The sequence below is a fragment of the Sinocyclocheilus anshuiensis genome, unplaced genomic scaffold (assembly GCF_001515605.1).
Source record: "Sinocyclocheilus anshuiensis isolate Anshui unplaced genomic scaffold, SAMN03320099.WGS_v1.1 scaffold409, whole genome shotgun sequence".
NCBI lineage: Eukaryota > Metazoa > Chordata > Actinopteri > Cypriniformes > Cyprinidae > Sinocyclocheilus > Sinocyclocheilus anshuiensis.
In genome coordinates, this window is record NW_015540855.1 from 311,370 (window position 1) to 332,553 (window position 21,184).

The 21,184-nt window shown below is 37.3% G+C and overlaps 1 protein-coding gene, 1 non-coding gene and 2 pseudogenes across 2 annotated transcripts in view; 3 read left to right on the top strand and 1 right to left on the bottom strand.

Moving 5' to 3' along the window:
- The first annotated feature begins 1,885 nt into the window (after positions 1-1,885).
- Positions 1,886-1,958, top strand: trnat-ugu (transfer RNA threonine (anticodon UGU)). The gene has a single exon. It is a non-coding gene; the product is annotated as a tRNA-Thr (tRNA).
- A 3,964-nt stretch (positions 1,959-5,922) lies between these two features.
- Positions 5,923-9,027, top strand: LOC107687821 (nuclear factor 7, brain-like; annotated as a pseudogene).
- A 971-nt stretch (positions 9,028-9,998) lies between these two features.
- Positions 9,999-11,564, bottom strand: LOC107687826 (INO80 complex subunit C-like; annotated as a pseudogene).
- Positions 11,565-18,738: 7,174 nt separating this feature from the next.
- LOC107687813 (polypeptide N-acetylgalactosaminyltransferase 1-like) overlaps positions 18,739-21,184 on the top strand; it is a 128,056-nt gene continuing 125,610 nt past the window's right edge. Inside the window, exon 1 of the mRNA XM_016485279.1 lies at positions 18,739-19,104. The gene's annotated coding sequence lies outside the window, so the exon portion shown is untranslated. The remainder of the gene's footprint in view (positions 19,105-21,184) is intronic.

Below are 21,184 nucleotides of genomic sequence, written 5' to 3' on the forward strand. Positions count from 1 at the left end.
TCTCAGTCTTTAAAGAAATGAAAAAAAAAAAAAAAAAACTGTCATTCTGTTATCCTGTAACTAACATGCTATGAAGCAAATGCAAATACAGAATTAAGATTATATAACAATTACAATGTATTTCTGTCAAATTAATTATTCATTCTGTTTTACAAAAAAAAAAAAGAATAAGAATAAGAATGATGGTGCTGAATTTGCCTTGATATGAAAGATTTAAGTGTCTACAATCAATCTCAGTATGTTTGTGTCTGACCTTCACTCTTGATCTCCTAAGTGAATATATTATTACCTTATTATTACTTACTATTGCACTCTGAATTCTTTCTTTCTGGCTGTAACACTGAATGACTTTTAGTGGCATATCTAGAACCAGAAAGTCTTGCTTTCCTACCTTCTCTGTCTTCACTAGCTACAGATTCCCTTTCAGAACAGTGCCCATGTAAATAAAAGCCTCACTTTCAAACTAATTAAGTCAGTGGGGATACAAGAAAGTGTCCAGTCTGTTGTTTGGACTGAATTTGGTCATGTCAGACTAAAACAGTTTACAAAGTTTGGTCTGATATTCATGTTTTCTTACATGTGAGAATATGTGTTAATGTGCAGGGATTCTATGTTATGACAATTAAAAGGTCACACCAACCATTAGAGCCACTTTCACACTGAGCTTTTGAGTTTTTCTCAAACCATTGAAGCATCTGTTAAGATGCACTATACAGATAATACTAAGACACACTTCTTAATTATTGAATTCAGATTTTTATATCAGACCCATTGCCAAAGGTGTATAAAATCAAGCACCTAGCCTTGTCTGCTTTTACAAACATTTGTGAAAAATGGGTCATTCTGAAGAGCTCAGTGAATTCAAGTGTTGTACTGTGATAGGATGCCACATTTGCAATAAGTCAGTCTGTGCTAGATATTCCATGGTCAACTGTAAGTGGTATTATTGGGAAGTGAGAGCATATAGAAACAGCAATTCCCCCATGAAACAGAAGATGTGCTAAGGCACATGGTGTGTAAAAATCGCAAATGCTTCACTGATTCCATAGCTATTCCACTGGCAATAATATCAGCATAAACAATGTGCAGAAGTAGCTTCATGGAATAGGTTTCCAGGGCTAAGCAGCTGGATGCAAGCCTCACATCACCAAGTACAACGCCAAGCCTCGGATGGAGTGGTTTGAAGCACACCGCCTCTGGATTCTGGAAGCATGTTCTGTGGATTGACGAATCATGCTTCTCTGATTCCAGGAGAATATTACCTGCCTGACTGCATTGTGCCAATTGTAAAATTTGGTGGATGAGGGATAATGGTATGGGATTGTTTTTCAGGGGTTGGTCCCTTACTTTCTAATGAAGGAAAATGTAATGCTTCAGCATACCAAGACATTTTGGATAATGCTATGCTTCCAACATTGTGGGAACAGTTTTGGGAAGGCCTTTTTCTATTCCTACATGACTGTGCCCCAGTGCAAAAAGCAAGGCTCATACAGACATGGTTAGTTGAGTTTGGTGTGAAAGAACCTGACTGGCCCATACAGAGACCTGCACTCAACCCCAATGAACACCTTTGGGATGAACTGGAACAGAGATTGCGAGCCAGGCCTTCTTGTTCAACATCAGTGCCTGACTTCACAAATGCTCTACTGGATGAATGGGCAAAATTCCCACGGAAGCTTTCCAAAATCCTATAGAAAGCCTTCACAGAAGATTGTTATTGCTGCAAAAGGGGGACCAACTCCAATACACAATGGTTAGGAGTCCCAATACTTTTGTCCATACAGTGTATCTTAGGCTGTCTGCCAAGTCCTATAGGTGTGTCTTTGTTACGCTAACTCAATGTTAGCTCTTTATGTCACTTTCATGAGTGACAGCCATCAGGTGAGGCTCCATAGCTCAGTGGTTAGAGCACTGGTCTTGTAAACCAGGGGTTGTGAGTTCAATTCTTGCTGGGGCCTGATTGGAAAACTTTTGAAATGTTACCTGAATTTGGGTTAAAGAGCACTAAATACTGCATGACCTACCATGGCAGGGGTGCCCAAACTCGGTCCTGGAGGGCCAGTGTCCTGCAGAGTTTAGCTCCAACTTGCCTCAACACACCTGCCTTTAGGTGTCTAGTATGCCTAGTAAGAGCTTGATTAGCTGGTTCAGGTGTGTTTAATTGGGGTTGGAGCTAAACTCTTCAGGACACCGGCCCTCCAAGACCGAGTTTGGACACCCCTGTACCATGGCCATTTAGATGAACATGAACCTTCACAGAAGGGAAAACTGGGACTCTCAGTTCTGTATACCAGGTCCTGTTCTTATTCACAGGTTCCTGTTGGCATGGAGAAAAAAAAACATCCTTGAGGAGACCAAATAGCTGGCAGACCAAGATCAACACTGTTTTTGGCAATGTTGTGAGCTGCTCCAATGAGGGCTTTCAAGAGACATAAATAAAAATAAACAAATAAATGATTACCTTCTCTAGAGGGTATAAGACTTATTTCTATTTATCATCTAATTTACATGTGTTAACTGGTTATAGTATTTGGATCACTTTAAGATCAACACCTTTTTACTGTACACTGTTGTATTGAAGTAGTTGTACTGTTTAATTTTAAAAGTTAAGTAGAGTCTCAGTTAAAATGATACTTTTCCAGGTTTGGTGGTTTATTTTCTCAATGAGTCACTGTATTTCATGATATCACACAGATTTTTGCTTTGTTAAATTAAAAAAGCAGCTCAGTTCAGCACAGAAGACCTTAAGCTTAAAGAAAGAAAAAGAAAGGAGAGTGTAATAAGTTCATCACATCAAGGTGAGGATCAGGAGTCAAATTCTCGATATTTTCAACATAGAATTTATTATGGACAATCACAACAATTAATCTGTTATATGGAAATGCAGAGCTCACGGAGCAGTGGTTTATTATTCAGCACAGTCAAACTCATACCCTATAATGAGAAGCTCCTTTAACACAATTAATTTATGCAAATGTTTGAGGAGATACTGAATTGTTTTGTTTTGTTTCTCATGTGTAAGTCGCTTTGGATAAAAACATCTGCTAAATAGCTAAATGTAAATGTTAATGTATATTTTCCAGAGATTTAATGCCACAATAAAAATGGTGAGCCATTGTGTCAAATGTGTCTTTGGTTGTGAACTCAAACTCACTACAGTTCTGAAGGGTGTTCCAGAGCCCAAGAAAAGTTTTGAAGCATGACCTGTTCTGAAAATTACCCTGGGCTAAAACAAATAAATTCCACGTGGTCAAACACTGTGTAAAGTGTGTGTAAAGACTGTTTGTCTTTCTGTGGTTTGGATAAACTTATACAGAGAAGATACAGCCTAATATTATAGATCACCCTTACTTTTTTCTGCTGATTTTACTACAGAATGGGTTGATACCGCAGACACGCCACTTTGTTCATTCTTGAAGTGAACCTTTACCTGTATGGTGATTAGATTCACTGTTTTGGACTGACACCTTGAATTTGAGAATGCGTCGCATCCATTGGTTTATGTTTTACAAAAGGGGAGTAGCTGTGAATGTTAACATTACACATGTTGCTCTATTAACAAATAGTTTATCAAATCAAATTTAAAGTTAATCAAATAGGTAATAGAGATAAGAGAGATCCAAATTTAGCCTAACCTATATTATGTTTACATCTGTGCTAATAATACACACACATTTACATTTAGTCATTTAGCAGACGCTTTTATCCGAAGCGACTTACAAATGAGGACAATAAAATCAGTCAAAACTAACAAAAGAGCAACAATAAGTGCAAATGACAAGTCTCGGTTAGCCTGACGCAGTACACGTAGCAAGGTGTGTATATATATATATATATATATATGTATATATAAATAATAATAATACACACACGCAAAGGAAAACAAGTAGATATAATATAAAAAAAAAATAGAAAGCTATCTCTACTAGAAAGCTATACACACATATACATTGCAGTCACATTGTCATAAGGTACAGAATAGGAATTTTTACCTAATGAGTAATGTGAAGTAACCCTGTTGGACAACACAATCTGCCACAGTGGAGAACATCTGGTTCAGTCATAGATCCATTCATACTCCTTTGATGCCTTCAATTTTCTTTCATGGTCTGTGGACCCCCTGAAGTAGCCTTGGCCACCCCACATAGAAAAGTCTAACTCTTCCACTTGTTAAAATAGAAATTTCCAGATTGTGTGGCAGTGAGTGGTCAGGAGTTTGAAAAATTACCAATAAGAGAAATCCTATAGTCGACTACACCACCCTGAATACACCGGGACATAACAGCCCTAAGCAAAGGGACACAGGTTCGTTGCCAAAAGGCAGGGTGAGCAGAAGGATAAACAGAAAAAAAAAGAAAAAAAAAGTCACTTTATTAACATACAATTGATAAAAACAAATACAACACTTCACACCAGGTCTCAATACATCACACGTCTTTACCAGTAACTTATAAAACAAGTACAAGACAATAAGAGAAAATATGGTCGCTCACCACGCAGGATTACAGCTACTTGCAGGCCCATATCTAAAAACAAACAAAGGTAATAAGCCTCTCCATTTAACAGGCAAAAAGGCATTTTTAAAACAGGGACAAACCTGAAAACGGGCCAACAGCCAGCACACGACAGACAGGAGGATAACCCAACTGCTAGCACTCATTCAAAGCGCCACATGTCACAAAGGGGTGGTACCAAGGATAATGCATCCCAAGCAACCAAACACTTGCCCCTTTTATATGCACAGCACAGGCACTAATTGGCTCATGAAACCCACCCAACTGACCAATCATGATAAAGTACAAACACTGAGGTTCACCTGTTTGGGTAACGCCAGCCAATCATACTGGGTCTATACCTCACTCTGCTACAATTGTATAAAAAAAAGTGATGAGGACGTCGAAGATCTCGATGAAGATGTTTATTGCAGCATAGCAGTGACAAAGCACATACCTTGGGTTCAACAGAGTCGGAATGTACCCCAAACATCCTAAACTCAAACCTTTTATACAGTTCCAGTTTACTACCATTAATGTAAATTAAGTTGCTCCTGTCATAACAGCTGTGTATGTTAATTAAGTTCTGACACCCCTTTGTCTGAGATGGTTCTCAGTGTCCCACACCCGCTCCCATTCTACAATTGGTGACCATTTGCTCAGGATGGGATTATCTGAAATGGTCTAGAAACAACCTAACTGTTGACTTTCTTCTTCTCTATAATAATTAAGCCATTTTGGGAAATGAGCATGATCAAACATATATTGTGGAGTGGAATCTGTGTCGAGGCAGACTATAGTTTCTTACAGTTGGTAGATGGCAGCTAAATAAAATGTATCTAGGAGCCAGGAGCTATTGTTGTGCACAAGAATAAAAGTTGTTCAATTTAAACAATCCAATAAAAATCTAATGAGTGGAAAAAGTCTATGAGTGGAAATGGGGTCACTTTATAGTGGAGTGACAAATCAAGCTTACGGCCATAAAAATCCATAAGAAGTAAGAACTTATGAATACCTCAAACTGTATGACAGCACGTCAGAAAAGAAACATGAATGAATTGATCAGTATAATTCAACTTGTGCAGTTGTTTAACCATTGCTTGATTCACATACTCACTCCCTTACAGGAAAAAATTGATTAAAATCAACAAAAGAAGGTTCAAAGAACCAGACAATCACTATGAACTCCACCCTCTTTCAAAAAGTATCAGGAAGGATTTCTCTCTTCGGTGCCATAGGGTGACTTATCTCAACAAAAGCAAAAAGGATTCAGTGATGTAGACAGAAGAACATACAAAAAGGATTTTGTATTTCTACTGGACTGAGGCTCTAGAACAAACAGCAGACCTGCTGATTCTAATGGTTATTTATGAAACAAAAGAAGAGAAAGTGAAAGACAAGTCAAGATCATTGGATTTGAAAGCTGGAAATGGCTTTTGTGAAAACAGTCTCTGTGGAAGATCTTTCTTGTCCTGTGTGCAGTGAAATATTCAAGGCTCCTGTTATCCTGTCATGTAGTCACAGTGTCTGTAAAGAATGTCTTCAGAAGTTCTGGGAAACCAGGAATACTCAGGATTGTCCTATCTGCAGGAGAAGATCTTCAAAACTCGGCCCTCCGTGTAATCTGGTGTTAAAGAACTTGTGTGAGTCATTGACAGTAGAAAGTGCTTCGAGGTCTGAGGAGGTCTGCAGTCTCCACAATGAGAAACTCAAACTCTTCTGCTTGGATGATGAACAGCCTGTGTGTGTTGTGTGCAGAGATTCAGAAAAACATGCCAGTCACAGATTCCGCCCCATTAATGAAGTTGTTCCATCTTACAAGTTAGGACACGTTCTCTTCTTTACTCGAAGTAATGACATCATAATTCGTGGAAGAAAGTGTAAGAAGTTAGTTTCATTTTTTTTTCAATGCGTCTTTGTAATAAAAATAAAATGTATCCATGCATAAGTAGCTAGTTTGCACTGTATATGCATATACTGAAACTGATCAAACAGATTTTCACTGTTTCACTGTTAAATTCAAGGAGCAGCTCAAAACAGCACTGACGTCCTTTCAAGAGAAGCTTAAACACACAGAAAAAAAATGAAAAGAGAGTATAATAAAACAGTTCTGCAAATCAAGGTAACTAAGAGTCAAATTCTCAGTTTTTTAACACAATTTATATGGACAAAACATATTTAATCTATACAGTATAAAAATTCAGAGGTAAACTTCTCTGTTTTTATATTCAGACCCAGTCTGAGTACACAGAGCGGCAGATTAAAGAGGAGTTTAAGAAGTTTCGTCAGTTTCTGCAAGATGAAGAAGAAGCTTCAATCACTGCACTGAGGAAAGAGGAAGAGCAGAAGAGTCAGATGATGAAGGAGAAGCTTGAGGAGATGAACAGATAGATCTCAGCTCTATCAGACACAATAAAAGACATAGAGGAGAAGATGAAGGCCAGTGACGTCTCAATTCTACAAGTAAGAACTGAATGTTTGTTCTTGTGTCTTTGATTGTGAACTCACTACGCTCATTGCAGTTCTGACTAGTGGATGTTATTGTTTTATCCAGAGCCCAGAGTTCACAGCAGGATCCACAGATTCTTTCAGGAGCTTTGGTTAATGTGGCAAATTACCTGATAAACCTGACCTTCAGAGTCTGGAAGAAGATGCAGGAACTTGTTCAAAACAGTGAGTCTTTTAAAGAGCTAGGATGTTACAGACATCATGTAAACTTATGCAAGGTCCTTGCTTAAATTCTCAGGGTCACAGGAACATTTTTTATGGGCAGGCCCCTTCCTGACCACTGTAAATTAATGTTAAAATAAATTTAAAAGATGATCTGCCAAAAACAGCACTCACCAAAATCCCAGTAGACTGTCAGCAAAAAAAGTTTCAGCAATAGGACAGGTATTTATTAGTAATAATGTTCACTAATGCTATTTAAATCGTCTGAGTAAAAGCACGTTTGTATCGCTCCTCAGCTCCTGTGACTCTAGACCCAAACACTGCACATCCACGTCTGATTCTGTCTGATCTGACCAGTTTGAGACGTAGCAAGACACAGCAACTGGTTCCTGATAATCCAGAGAGATTTGATAAATATTCCTGTGCTCTTGGTTCAGAGGGCTTTAACTCAGGAACACACTTCTGGGATGTGGAGGTTGGAGACAATTCATGGTGGATTATTGGTGTAACCACACAATCAAATAAAAGGAAGGGAGCAGATTTATTTAACACAAATGTCTGGTGTGTTTGGTACAAAGATGATGAATATTTCTCACAGTCTCCAGAGATCCCCAACAACCCCCTTTTCAGTTAAAGAGAAGCTCCAGTAGGTGAGACTGGAGCTGGACTGGGACAGAGGAAAACTATAATTTTGTGATGCCTTAAGTAACAAACATTTGCGCACACTGACAACCATCTTCACAGAGAAAGTCTTTCCATTCTTTTATAGTCGTGATGAAAACTTCCCCCTAAGAATATTACCAGCAGCTAAAGTGGTTGTTGGAGTCTAATCTGACTGATCTTCAGTCTTGAACTCCTGAGTGAACCTATTACAGTTAAATGAATCTGAATTCTTCTGAATTTGCTGTCAAAATGAGTGTTGTAGGTTAATGCTATATTCATTTCTTGTATTGACCATCTCTACTACCACTGTCTTGCTCTTAACAAGTCTAACTTGAGTTAAGTCTAACCCATAAACACTTTGTCACTTTTTGCATGTTAAAGGGGTCATATGATACGATTTCAAGTTTTCCTTTCTCTTCAGTTCCATCCTGCAATTGGGTTTCTCAGGAATTGATCACTGATATTGGTGTAACCACATAATCAAATAAAAGGAAGGGTAGAGTTTTCTTTAACACCAATGTCTGGTGTGTTTGGTACAAAGATGATGAATATTTCTCACAATCCCCAGAGAAACCCAACAGTCCTTTTCCAGTTAAAGAGAAGCTTCAGAGGGTGAGATTGGAGCTGGACTGGGACAGAGGAAAACTGTCATTCTGTGATCCCGTAACTAACAAACATCTATGCACAATAACAACCACCTTCACAGAGAGAGTCTTTCCATTCTTTCATTGTCATAATGTAGCCTCCACTCTGCAAATATTACCGGCTAAAGTGGTTGTAACCACAGAAAAACAGTGAGAGATTTTGCAGGATTACTATACAGTTTACAGCAGGGATCCTCAAATCTGGCCCATGAGATCCACTTTCCTGCAGAGTTTAGCTCAAACACACCTGAGAAAGCTAATCAATGTCTTCAGGATCATTAGAAAATCACAGGTAGGGGAGTTTGATCAGGGTTGGAGCTAAACTCTGCAGCACATTGGCCCTCCAGGGCAAGATTTGAGGAACCCTGGTTTACGGGATAACACTCCCTTTGGGATGAACAATACAGCAAAGAATTGTTATTGCTCATTTTCATATAATTCTCTTGTCATTTAGTCATACAGGAGTGAATAACAGTAGTGGTTTTTGAAATATGTGCCAAACCCTGTTTGTTCTACAGCAGCACACAGCAAGCGAACTTGTGCTTCTGGATGGTTAAATGTTGCAAATGTTTGTTCCATAAGGCAATGAAGAGTTGTGTGAATACATAGTAGAGAGCTTTTGATAAAACTGTTTATATGCCTACTAAATCATCTCAATGGTGTGATATAATTGTCTCTGCACGTGAACCGATCAGCTCTTCCTCTTTACTAGTTATATCACAAAATAAACATGAAAGACCATGAGAAGGTATTTTGTTTCAACCACGGAATAATGTACACACTATTTTTCAAGTACAAGTCCACCTGTCTGAGTTTGTTGTCAGACAAATTGGCATATTCGCCATTATGATGGATCAGATCGCCTGGCGGTCAAACTCCTGGGGAAGGGTCAATTGTTATTGGCAATAGTTTAAGTATTTTGATTGATTGAAGTTAAATTGATTAAATTCAAGTATTTGGCATTAAAGACAACAGACACAATTATTAAGGTGGTGATAAAACTGTCCCTGGAAATCAATTTCAGGGGGTAAAAATGGCCCCTTAATGGAAAAGTTCATTTCTGACACTGTACTGTAATATTAATAATTAAATTATATATAAATATTATAATTTGTAGCAAATATATATATATATATTTTTGCTGCTGCTTTAAGAAAAATTACTCATGGTACTGAATCTGCCTTGATATTAAAGATTGAAATGGTCACTCGACTGTAGTTGTTTTCAAACCCAATATCAGTAAGGCCTTGAACTCCTGAATGACCTTATGCTCAAATGAATCTAATTCTTCTGCACTCTTAAGTTGTATGTTAATAGCATCACCAGTACCAAAGTTTTCCTTATAACAAGTCTGTCTTTAGCTCTAACTCCATGGTCAAGACGCTACATTTAACTTTTGTCAGTTTTGCTTATCATCATCTAATTTACAGGAGTTTAGTTTACAATGCTCTCTTAATGTTGTTCAGTTTAAAAAGTTGAGGCTTTCTTGGTTAGAATAATGTGTGAGAAAAAAATATTAAGCCAACTGTGACAACACTGTGCTTTGTATTGTTAGTGGTTTAACAAAGTTACACATATAGGTGATCTCAGATTTAATTTTGCCAAACAAACATCATAAGAATGCAAGTAGTTCATTTAAACAACACACTGAAAACCTCAATGTAAAAAATCTGAATTATTTATTGCTAAATCAATCAAATTAAAGGCGGCAACTATAAACATACACAAGGAACAGAATGTGATATGATAAATGTATCTTAGTCCTTTACATCCACTGGTCAGTCAGCATTTAAAAGTGCATTTAGGAAAGATTTATATTCTCTCTCATGGCACAATGCAGGTGGCTTTACGGAGAGCCAGGTATCCAGTCACCACATCTGTGGGCAACTGACGGATGTAGGAAAACTCTTCTGTTGATGCAAAGCGCAGTTTAGTCTGAGGGTCAGTGTAGTTTGCCTGGGAAACAAAGATACAAACATCATTAAGCATAGTTAGACAATACTACTACTCTCATAAAATTGCGACTGCTTCCAAATTATTAACAGACAACATTCTCCAACAGACTCACCGGCAGACCTGATATGTCTGAGTACTTTTTAGCAGGTTTCATAGAAGGAGGCGTATCTATGCTGCAATCTGACAGACAAAAACAACAAAAGACTTTTAAATGTTGTCAAATTAAATCAACACAGAACAACATTTAAAGGTATAAATGCATTAGTTTACTGACATGATTTGACAATTAGATTAGATGTTTGTATAATTTTTTTTAACTATATCTTTATCGTTATCGTCATTGGTGTGAACAGGCCTTTTAGTCTGATTTATAAGTGTGTTTTTTTTGTGTTTGTTACTTTTGTAAGTCAGACTCACAGTTTGGATCAGTGATTTTCCAGGGCAGTGTTTTCTCCGCTGCTAAAATCTGCTTGAGATTTTTCCACGTCCGATTTTTCTTCCCTGCTGCTGCTCCACCAATACCCGAGTGCTAGTGAAGGAGGAAGAACTTATGAATGTATTGAACTGGAACACAGAACACTTTAGACTTTATTCTAATCTAAAAAAAAATTTTACCACAAAGTTGGGGTCTTTAAAAGGAAGACATTTGGCAGAAGTCTCTGCATCAACAACTCCCACTGGTTTTCCTTCAAAAGTCGACTCCACTGGAGCAACCTGTGACAAATGCTGCACCATCGATGAGAAACATAATGAAGCAAAAAACGTAAACAGTAGACCTGTCATGTATAGGGCTAGTGTTAGTTCTTTACCGGAGCCTGAGTAGTTGAAGACGCAGGTTGTTTTCTTCTTTTTGCTGCTGCTGTTGTTATTTGGCTGCGGGCTTGTGTGGGTCGCGGGACTGACGGCTCGTTTCTTGCTCCGGGCCTGAGCAACTAACGCCGCCGCTGTCTGAGCTTTACCCGCCGAGAGAGTCGCTGGATTTAAATCCCTTGCTTTTAATATTCCCGGTTCAGAAGAGGCAGACATTTGTCTTCATTGACTTTTAACAATCATAACCTGAAATGTTGTATACACGTTAGCCTGCAGCTCTTCACAACATCCCGTTAACCCGGAAGTAATGAGAAAGTGCCAGGCGTTTGTATTCCATTGCTACACTCAATTTCCCTCGATGGTTCCGCTGGTTGTGTAGAACAAATATAAAACAACATGAAAGATCATTGTCATTTATATATTTACACTAAAATGAATAATCTTTCAGCTTTTTTATGTGTTCTACTTTTCAGTTAGATGTGACTAATACTTGTTGATATCTGAACTGAAAACAATAATATGAATGCCCTACATAAAATGATTGAGCCTAATATCTCTGTAAAATATTTCCAGTTTAATTTGAAATAGGGCCAACACATTGCCTATTCCCTTTCACAGCAGTTAACACTGAAGTTAAGTTTGATTTATGCTCTATGACAGACTCATTATAGAATACAAGAGGGTAATGGCATTTATATTTCAATCGCATATGTTACTGGGGGAAATAAATGACTAATTAACTTTGTTAAAAACAGATGTCAGGTAATTATTTCTCCTCTCTCTGTAGAGTTTGATACAACATCCACCACAGTGGCATTTGTCCTTCATGTCTCCCTTCTCGTCTGTCTTTCACTGAGAAATGTAATGAAAATTTACACAGCATCAAAAACAGTTATTTCAATTTTAACCATTATCAGTGTAGTTGTAAATTTGTGAGTTTAACTGATGTACAGACCAAACCACAATAAGACTTAATATGAAAACATTGATATTTCTTCTCGTTAAGGATGTCTAACTTGAGTTTATTTTTATAGCAATCAGGTATATAGAGTTATGGATATATTAGAAATATGACTTTCTTCATATTTTGCTTATTTTACATCATATCCACAGAGATGAGGCTTCAAAGAGGTGAGTGTTACCTTTCGTCATTTCATTCTCTCTGTTCTTGTCCTTTCTTTGAATGCCATTACTTGTCATTTCACCTTTTCTGCCATCTCAAATGTCAACTTCAGAGTTCACTTCATTCTCTTTCATATGGACCCCTCTGAATGTTTTGAAGTGAAATATTGTTGGAGACATAAAGAGAAAAATGTGAGCGAGAAATCACCCCATGCAGAGCTACATGCTCAGTAGAACATTATGTTGTCCTTGAGTTTATTCAGTGCTTCCAGTACTTTTATCATTCAAACTTCTATTCAAAAAGCAGGCTATGTATTCTTCTTTATTCTGCCTGGATTACTTAAAAATGTAACAACAAAAAGTGATTCTGCTGTTCTAAAAGCAAAGGCGTAGCATTTCGTGATTTTTGTAAATATTACCTCGTAGAGTCATATTAGGTTCATTTTACCAGCATATCAACAAGTTGTCTGGTAGGTTAATAATATTATTCACGAACACACAGCGTTTAGGTCTGCGATGCAGGATGTGCAGTAAAAATGGCTGATAATTGCTGTGACATTTGAAATGCTTTGAATCATGAAGCATTTCTATAAAACTAACATATTCAAACACAAATGGCCCAACATCAACTCTTTCTTTCTCTTTTCTACAGCAGTAGTTCTCTGCCTTTTTCAGCCAATATTCAAAGACTTCCTCATATAGGCTAAGATATTTCCTCTGGGCGTAACTAACACAACACTACACACACTGACAACAACCTTCACAGAGAGAGAGTCTTCCCAATGTTTTATAGTTTTGATGAATCCACACAAAAATGATGTTTTTACATGTTTTATTAATCTTTAAAATGAAATGTTCAATCTGTAACAATTTTTTTCTCAGTAAAGGTTCTTAATTTTCCATTTTGCAAACTAACCGAAATGTGGCATGTTTTAGATTCTGCTTGTAAGAATAAGGAACAATGGTGCCGAATCTTCTTTGAAAGATTTAAGCAGCTGCAATCAATTCCAGTGTATTTGTGTCTGACCTTTATTCTTGAACTCCTACATGAACTTATTACAGTCAAATGAATCTGATTCTATTGCATTCTCAAGTCTTTCATTCTGACTGTAATACTGAGTGAATTGTAATGGCATCTCTAGAACCAGGAAGTCTTGCTCTTCTCAAGTTTTTCTTCATGATCCGGTGACCACCGATATCTACACAGCTACTGACTCCTTTTCAGAACAGGGTTTATGTAAATAAAACCTCACTTTTCAAACAAACTAAGTCAGTTGGGATACAAGAAAGTGGCCAGACTGTTGTTTAGACTGAGTCTGATCATGTCAGACTAACACGGCATAAAAGAGTGTTGATTGATATTCGTGTTTTCCTATAAGTAAGAATATGCATAAATGTGCAGGGATTGTGTATTACAACTATTAAAAGGCCCCACCAACTACTCAAGCCACTTCCCCAAGAGATTCACACCCTAAGCTTTGACTTTTTCCTCAAACCATTGATGAATCTGTTAAGACATCTCAGGCTCTCTGCCCACACCCATAGGTGTGTCTTTGTTGTGCTAGCTCAAAGTGAGCTCTTTATGTCACTTACATGAGTGATAACCATCAGGTGAGGCTCCATAGCTCAGTGGTTAGAGCACTGGTCTTGTAAACCAGGGGTCGCGATCCTGGCTGGGGCCTGTATGTAAATGCAATTGTTGAGATAATGGCTCTGGTTCTTTTGAGTCCCAGAGCCGTTGAAATAGCTTTGTATGCCTTTCCGGACTGATGTATTCAAGTCATCTTCTTTCTCATCATTTCTGGTAATTCTTTCACTTTGGCATAGTGTGCTATTGAGGAAGACCTTTAACCAACTTCTTGATGAAAAAGTTTTAAGTGTTGATTTAAAGGGGTCATATGATGTTGCTTAAAAGAACATTATGTTGTGCATTTGGTGTAATGCAATGTGTTTATGCGGTTTAAGGTTAAAAAAACACATTATTTTCCACATAATGTACATTATTGTTGCTATGCCCCACCTTTCTGAAACGCGTCAATTTTTACAAAGCTCATCGGTCTGAAAAATGAGGTGTACGCTGATTGGCCAGCTATCCAGTGCGTTGTGATTGGCTGAATACCTCAAGCGTGTGACGGAAATGTTACACCCCTCAACAACATACTGTGATGCCGTCACCCGGCACAACAAGACAAAACCAATAAAACCCATTACAAACGAGGCAGTTGTTGCATCCAGTGGGGACATAATTACTGATTATAATGACTTATACGGTGTTTTTATTCGTTGTGTTGCGTATCGCGCCGCGTAAACATAAAACCATGTCTGCATTTGTGATCGGAGAAACGACAAACAACAAGCGCTACTCTACACTGCCCTGGCTGGCAGGAATCAGGCTTGGTCCCATTAGTTTAGCTGATCCCCATTATAAATGCTGTTTCATAGAACTATGGGGGCAAATACATTTCCACAAAGGGTTATTTGATATTGGATAACTTTTTTGCCTTGATAAGTAACATTATCATTTAAGAACTATATTTTGTGTTTACTCAGGTTGTCTTTGGTTTGTGTGAGATTTGTTTTTATTTCTGAAATCAGGCAAATACTTTTCACAGCACTGTAAATCCAGTCTACACCATCAGAAACTCCACCCTCTTCCCGAAGTGATTCTTGTTTTTCTCTGTTGTGCCATTATCTACCACACAAAAAATAATAACATTAATAATAAATAAAAAATAAAAAAGTAATTTACGTGAAGAAAACTCTTCTTCTGATTATAATGGCTGTTTACTTGAAGTCTCAGAAATTCAAAGTAAAGTTCAGATCATCTCTGGCATTTCTGCTGTTTTACAGTGAATAAAACTTTCCCACAGTTTATCCTGTATCCTGTGAACATTGCTCGATAATTATCACTATTACCCCCGCCCCACACACACAAACACTCCTCTTCCTTGAAGAAAACAACTGAGATGTTGCAGGCGGCCACTGATAAGAAGGGACAGCGCTCCTCCTTCCTGCTATAGTGCTGGGTCTGCATCCTCTCTTGGAAGTTGACCTGAATACATCTGTTTGATTCACCTCAATTTAGTCCTGCTGTAGTGTTTTGGCTGTACTATGGCTGAGTTACTGTTTTTATAAAAGGTTGAGAGAGGAATGGGGCAAAGAACGCACTGAACACACTTGATGTCTCATTTATATGTAATCAAGACGATGTTGCTACAAGTGGCTGCATGCAATACATAAATAAACTATAGATGGAGATTCTGTGTTGAGGTTCAGTTGCAAACAACCATGAAAATTTTATCAGTCAAACTTAAAATGCAATAAATGAAATTGGGCTTTTTCCTGGGTCATTGTTTAGAAAGTCACTCAATAAACCTGAAATACACAACTGAATACTGCGAGATGTCAGCTCTCTCTCTCTCTGTGTGTGTGTGTGTGTGTGTGTGTGTGTGTGTGTACTTGTTTATGCTACATTGTGGGGCCCGTATCGCGCCGCGTAAACATAAAACCATGTCTGCATTTGTGATCGGAGAAACGACAAACAACAAGCGCTACTCTACACTGCCCTGGCTGGCAGGAATCAGGCTTGGTCCCATTAGTTTAGCTGATCCCCATTATAAATGCTGTTTCATAGAACTATGGGGGCAAATACATTTCCACAAAGGGTTATTTGATATTGGATAACTTTTTTGCCTTGATAAGTAACATTATCATTTAAGAACTATATTTTGTGTTTACTCAGGTTGTCTTTGGTTTGTGTGAGATTTGTTTTTATTTCTGAAATCAGGCAAATACTTTTCACAGCACTGTAAATCCAGTCTACACCATCAGAAACTCCACCCTCTTCCCGAAGTGATTCTTGTTTTTCTCTGTTGTGCCATTATCTACCACACAAAAAATAATAACATTAATAATAAATAAAAAATAAAAAAGTAATTTACGTGAAGAAAACTCTTCTTCTGATTATAATGGCTGTTTACTTGAAGTCTCAGAAATTCAAAGTAAAGTTCAGATCATCTCTGGCATTTCTGCTGTTTTACAGTGAATAAAACTTTCCCACAGTTTATCCTGTATCCTGTGAACATTGCTCGATAATTATCACTATTACCCCCGCCCCACACACACAAACACTCCTCTTCCTTGAAGAAAACAACTGAGATGTTGCAGGCGGCCACTGATAAGAAGGGACAGCGCTCCTCCTTCCTGCTATAGTGCTGGGTCTGCATCCTCTCTTGGAAGTTGACCTGAATACATCTGTTTGATTCACCTCAATTTAGTCCTGCTGTAGTGTTTTGGCTGTACTATGGCTGAGTTACTGTTTTTATAAAAGGTTGAGAGAGGAATGGGGCAAAGAACGCACTGAACACACTTGATGTCTCATTTATATGTAATCAAGACGATGTTGCTACAAGTGGCTGCATGCAATACATAAATAAACTATAGATGGAGATTCTGTGTTGAGGTTCAGTTGCAAACAACCATGAAAATTTTATCAGTCAAACTTAAAATGCAATAAATGAAATTGGGCTTTTTCCTGGGTCATTGTTTAGAAAGTCACTCAATAAACCTGAAATACACAACTGAATACTGCGAGATGTCAGCTCTCTCTCTCTCTGTGTGTGTGTGTGTGTGTGTGTGTGTGTGTGTGTACTTGTTTATGCTACATTGTGGAGACCAAATGTCCCCACAAGGATAGTGAAACCTGAATTTTTTGACATTGTGGGGACCGGCCTGCAGTCCCTACGAGGGAAAAAAATGATTAAAAATAGTAAATGATGTTTATCTGAAAGTGTAACAATGCAAACAGATTTTCTGTAAGGGGTAGGTTTAGGGTCAGGGTTGGGTTAGGGGATAGAAAATATAGTTTGGTCAGTATAAAAGTAATAGAAGTCTATAGAAAGTCCCCACAATTCACAGAAACAAACATGTGTGTGTGTGTATGTGTGTGTGCTACTGTTAGTCTCTGAAACAAATGCACAAAAAGCAGAAAAAAGAAAGAAAGAAAGAAAGAAGAAAAAAGGAGACAAAATATATAGTGTCAGGCAAGTTTTGACAAATAATATTATAGTGTATGTGCTTTTAATAGAACTAGATATGGCACTGTTATTTTCCACAAAGATATATTATTGCATTACTAAAGCATAAGCAAATTCAAACAAGCACACTTAAGGAATATATTCATTCATACTAAAACAAGCTAAATTCTGAAGCGACTTTAAAAAATATTAATAATATAATAAACATAAAATAGAGTGAAGAACCTGATTTTTTTCTAGAAAAACATTAACACTAAGAATTATGATGAATCAAATAATTATCTGGAAGATTTTTACAGCTGCCAAGCACATAGGGCAAGGGTCATGTTGATGTTGCCATTTTGCATTTTTCTCAAACCAGGAAGTGAGTGTGTGTTTTTTCCAAAGTACAGAAATAATCTCACTACAGGATGTCAACATTATGGAGCAGTTTATATCTAAGCAGTGCAAAACAAAGTGGTAGAGGTAGAATGATGGGTGACATTATGTAAAGTTATATAAGCAATGAAAAGTATCACTTTAACAAAAGGATAAACATATTGACCAAAATGTTCCAATAGTTGATCCATATGACAACATAAAACTAGCCTTACCTGTAATAATTACCAGTGGTCTCAAATGGTGCCCAAATGCACCAAAAAAACAAACAAACAAACAAAAAAAAACACAGGTCTACTCTGATGGGGTATGCAGGAAGGCAATAACAATGCTACATTAAAAAATGCAATGGTCATATAAATATACTTACATAGTTAGGAAAGCAAAATTAAGATGTTAAAATGCTTTTGTTATTGATGTCAAGGGCTGTGCATATGATCAACACTATTTTAGTGCAAATTCACCTATAACTTGATAATATACCTAATACAGTATTCGGACCAGTGTTTGATTGATGTATCACACTTCTGGTGTTGTTCACGCAAAACATCAAACAACACTGTCAACATTGTTCATGCAAAACAAAAGTGTTGAGTTTCCTCATCGGCCTAGGTCATTTTGCATTTTGTTGGGCCAATGCAGTTCATAAATCAGAATTATATCATGAATATATCATGAATAAAGCTGGATAACCATCATGTATTTATCTAAGCACAACAGCATCTGGGAGGTCTGCATTGGCTTGGTTAGCAAAGAAATAAAGCTCTCTCACTTTCAGAAGAGAAACTCTGCAGATTTTTCTTCAATGTTTTATTTATTTAGTCAGACAGACAGTTAGATGGCTGATAATAATATTTCCACTGTCCACCCATGGCTCTCCCACGTTTGTGCAACAGAAGCCATTAATGCCAATGCATTGACAGTTCTCTTCCGGGTTCACAGAGTGGGCGGGTCTCTTCAGATGCTCCGTCTCCGTTAGACCGAGTAGCGGCGCTCACTCAGTGCTTTCAGCCGGAGCGCAGCGCTCATCCCGTGGACGGACTGTCCTCGATCTTCGGCCAATTTACCCCATAATTACCAGCGAACAGGCCGCCCCGCGCCCACTAAACTAACGGGTTAACATTCCCCTCGGAGCGAGACAGCGGAATTAGAGAAAAGCGCTGTATTTCAGGCCAGCTCTCCGCTCGATCATGTTTGGGATTAATTTCTGAGGTACTACGATCTGAAGATCACATTTTTTCCAGCGCGTGGAGCCTCAGATCTGCACCGGGACGAAGCGAAAGGACTCAGCGGTCTCTCCTATCGTGCAGTGCGCTGTCGAAACGAGAGAAGGTAAAACCATTTAAATCCTACAGCTAACATCTAACCCGCATAATTATCACCGCCTCCCGGTTTCTTGGGCTCTTCTGTAGCAGACTGCTTTTCTGGTGTCAGTGTTAAGCAGAAAGACACACAAGAGGTTAAACAGGAGCAGTGTTTCAATACGGGAATTCGACTTTTTTTTCAAGCGTCCATAAAATTTCTTGTAAAAAAAATCGTACACGGACACAGTCAAAGGCATGTATCACATGCCGTTATATCAAATTTACCCTTTTAAAGCGAACTAGTAGCCTATGTATGATTGTATTACTACTTATTCTGTCATTTACTAAGAAGTAGGCTACGTTAATCAAATATTAACTTCCAATGAGCAATACATTAGGCTATTACTTTCTGTTGACGTTAATAAAATACAACTATTCATTGTTGGTTCATGTTAGTGTAAGTCCATTCAGTAATACTGAGTAATACAACTTTTGTATTAATACGTTGAAATTACTGTTAAGCAAGATTTAGGAAGTATTTTCACTGTTGGTTCATGTTAACTAATGCAGTCGGTTATTCAGGTTCTTGTGTTCATTCTAGTCTACTCCATCCTAGTACAGATTAATGAGACATTAGTTATCTATCCCAGTGTTACTAGTAACATTCCTTATGTCACTACTTGCAGTTTTTTTTTACTGTGCGAATGTAATTATTAGTCAAAATGTCTGCTTTATAGGTACAATAAAATATGACTACTAGTTAAAAATGTTACAGCAGTTGGACTATATATTACCGTCTAATAAACAGGGACTAATATTCAGTTGTCATTAAGAAAACTGGAACAGATATTAGTAACGTTAACCCTTAAAATAGTCAGTAGTAACTAAGACATTAGTACTAAACATTTAGAATTTTGAATTCATTCGTCAGAAATAAATGGCTTACATCTGAACGACAAATTCCCATAGAATTCAGTGGCGATGTTTTGTTCCAATTTGTTACCAGAAACATTGGAGTAGTTACTCGTCATGAGACAGCGACTAGTAACAAAGGAATAAGTACTGATAACTAATTAATATGTACTAGTAGTGACTTATTCATATTAGTAGTCATCAATGGAATAAGTAGTTGGGTCAAGTATGTAATGACTAGCTACTAGTGAAGTAAATAAATATTTGCAAAAAAAATAAACAATTACAATGAAAAAGCCAACTAGTCACTGTTGGATTACTTGAAATGGCTTAAGTTGCTATAAGTACTTAGCTGTTCAGATTGACATTGCTGTTCAGACATTTTGAGGGCTGCTCCAGTGTGTAGGAAGTAGGGTTGCAAAGGGGCGGAAAATTTCCGGTAAATTTATGGAAATCTATAAATTACGGGAATTTTTGGTAATTTATGGGAATTAATTGAAAATTTGGGGAAATGTATAAAATCATCTATCATATACAAACATAAATATAAACATTTTGTTTGATCATAGGCTCACATGCATGCAAACTAGGGATGTGTTCACTTCCATTTGGAATTTGCCCAGTGAACCGTTCTGTACCGATACTCGTATCAGCACATCCCTAATGCAAACTAATACAAATTTTAAAAATGACATTTTTGGGGGGAATCTGTGATGCTTTTTTCAGGATTTATTGATGAATGAACACTTGTGAACAGTGTTTATTCAAAATAGAAATCTTTTCTAACAATATAAGTCTTTACTATTACTTTTTATTAATTTAACACATCCTTGTTGATTAAAAGTATTAATTTATTTCAAAAAAAGAGAAAAGATACTGACCCCAAACTTTTGAATGGTAGTGAATTGTTAAAAAAGGATTGCTATTTTAAAGAAACTCTGTTCTTTTTTTTTAACACTTTATTCATCAAAGAATCCTGAAAAAAGAATCACAGGTAATAAAAAAATATATTAAACAGCACAACTGTTCAAAATTGATTATAAATAAGCGTATTACAATGATTTCTGAAGAATCATGTGACACTGAAGACTGGAGTAATGATGTTCAAAATTCAGCTTTGCATCACACAAAAGCATTATATTTTAAAGTATATTAAAACAGAAAACCATTATTTTAAATTGTAATACCAGTAATAC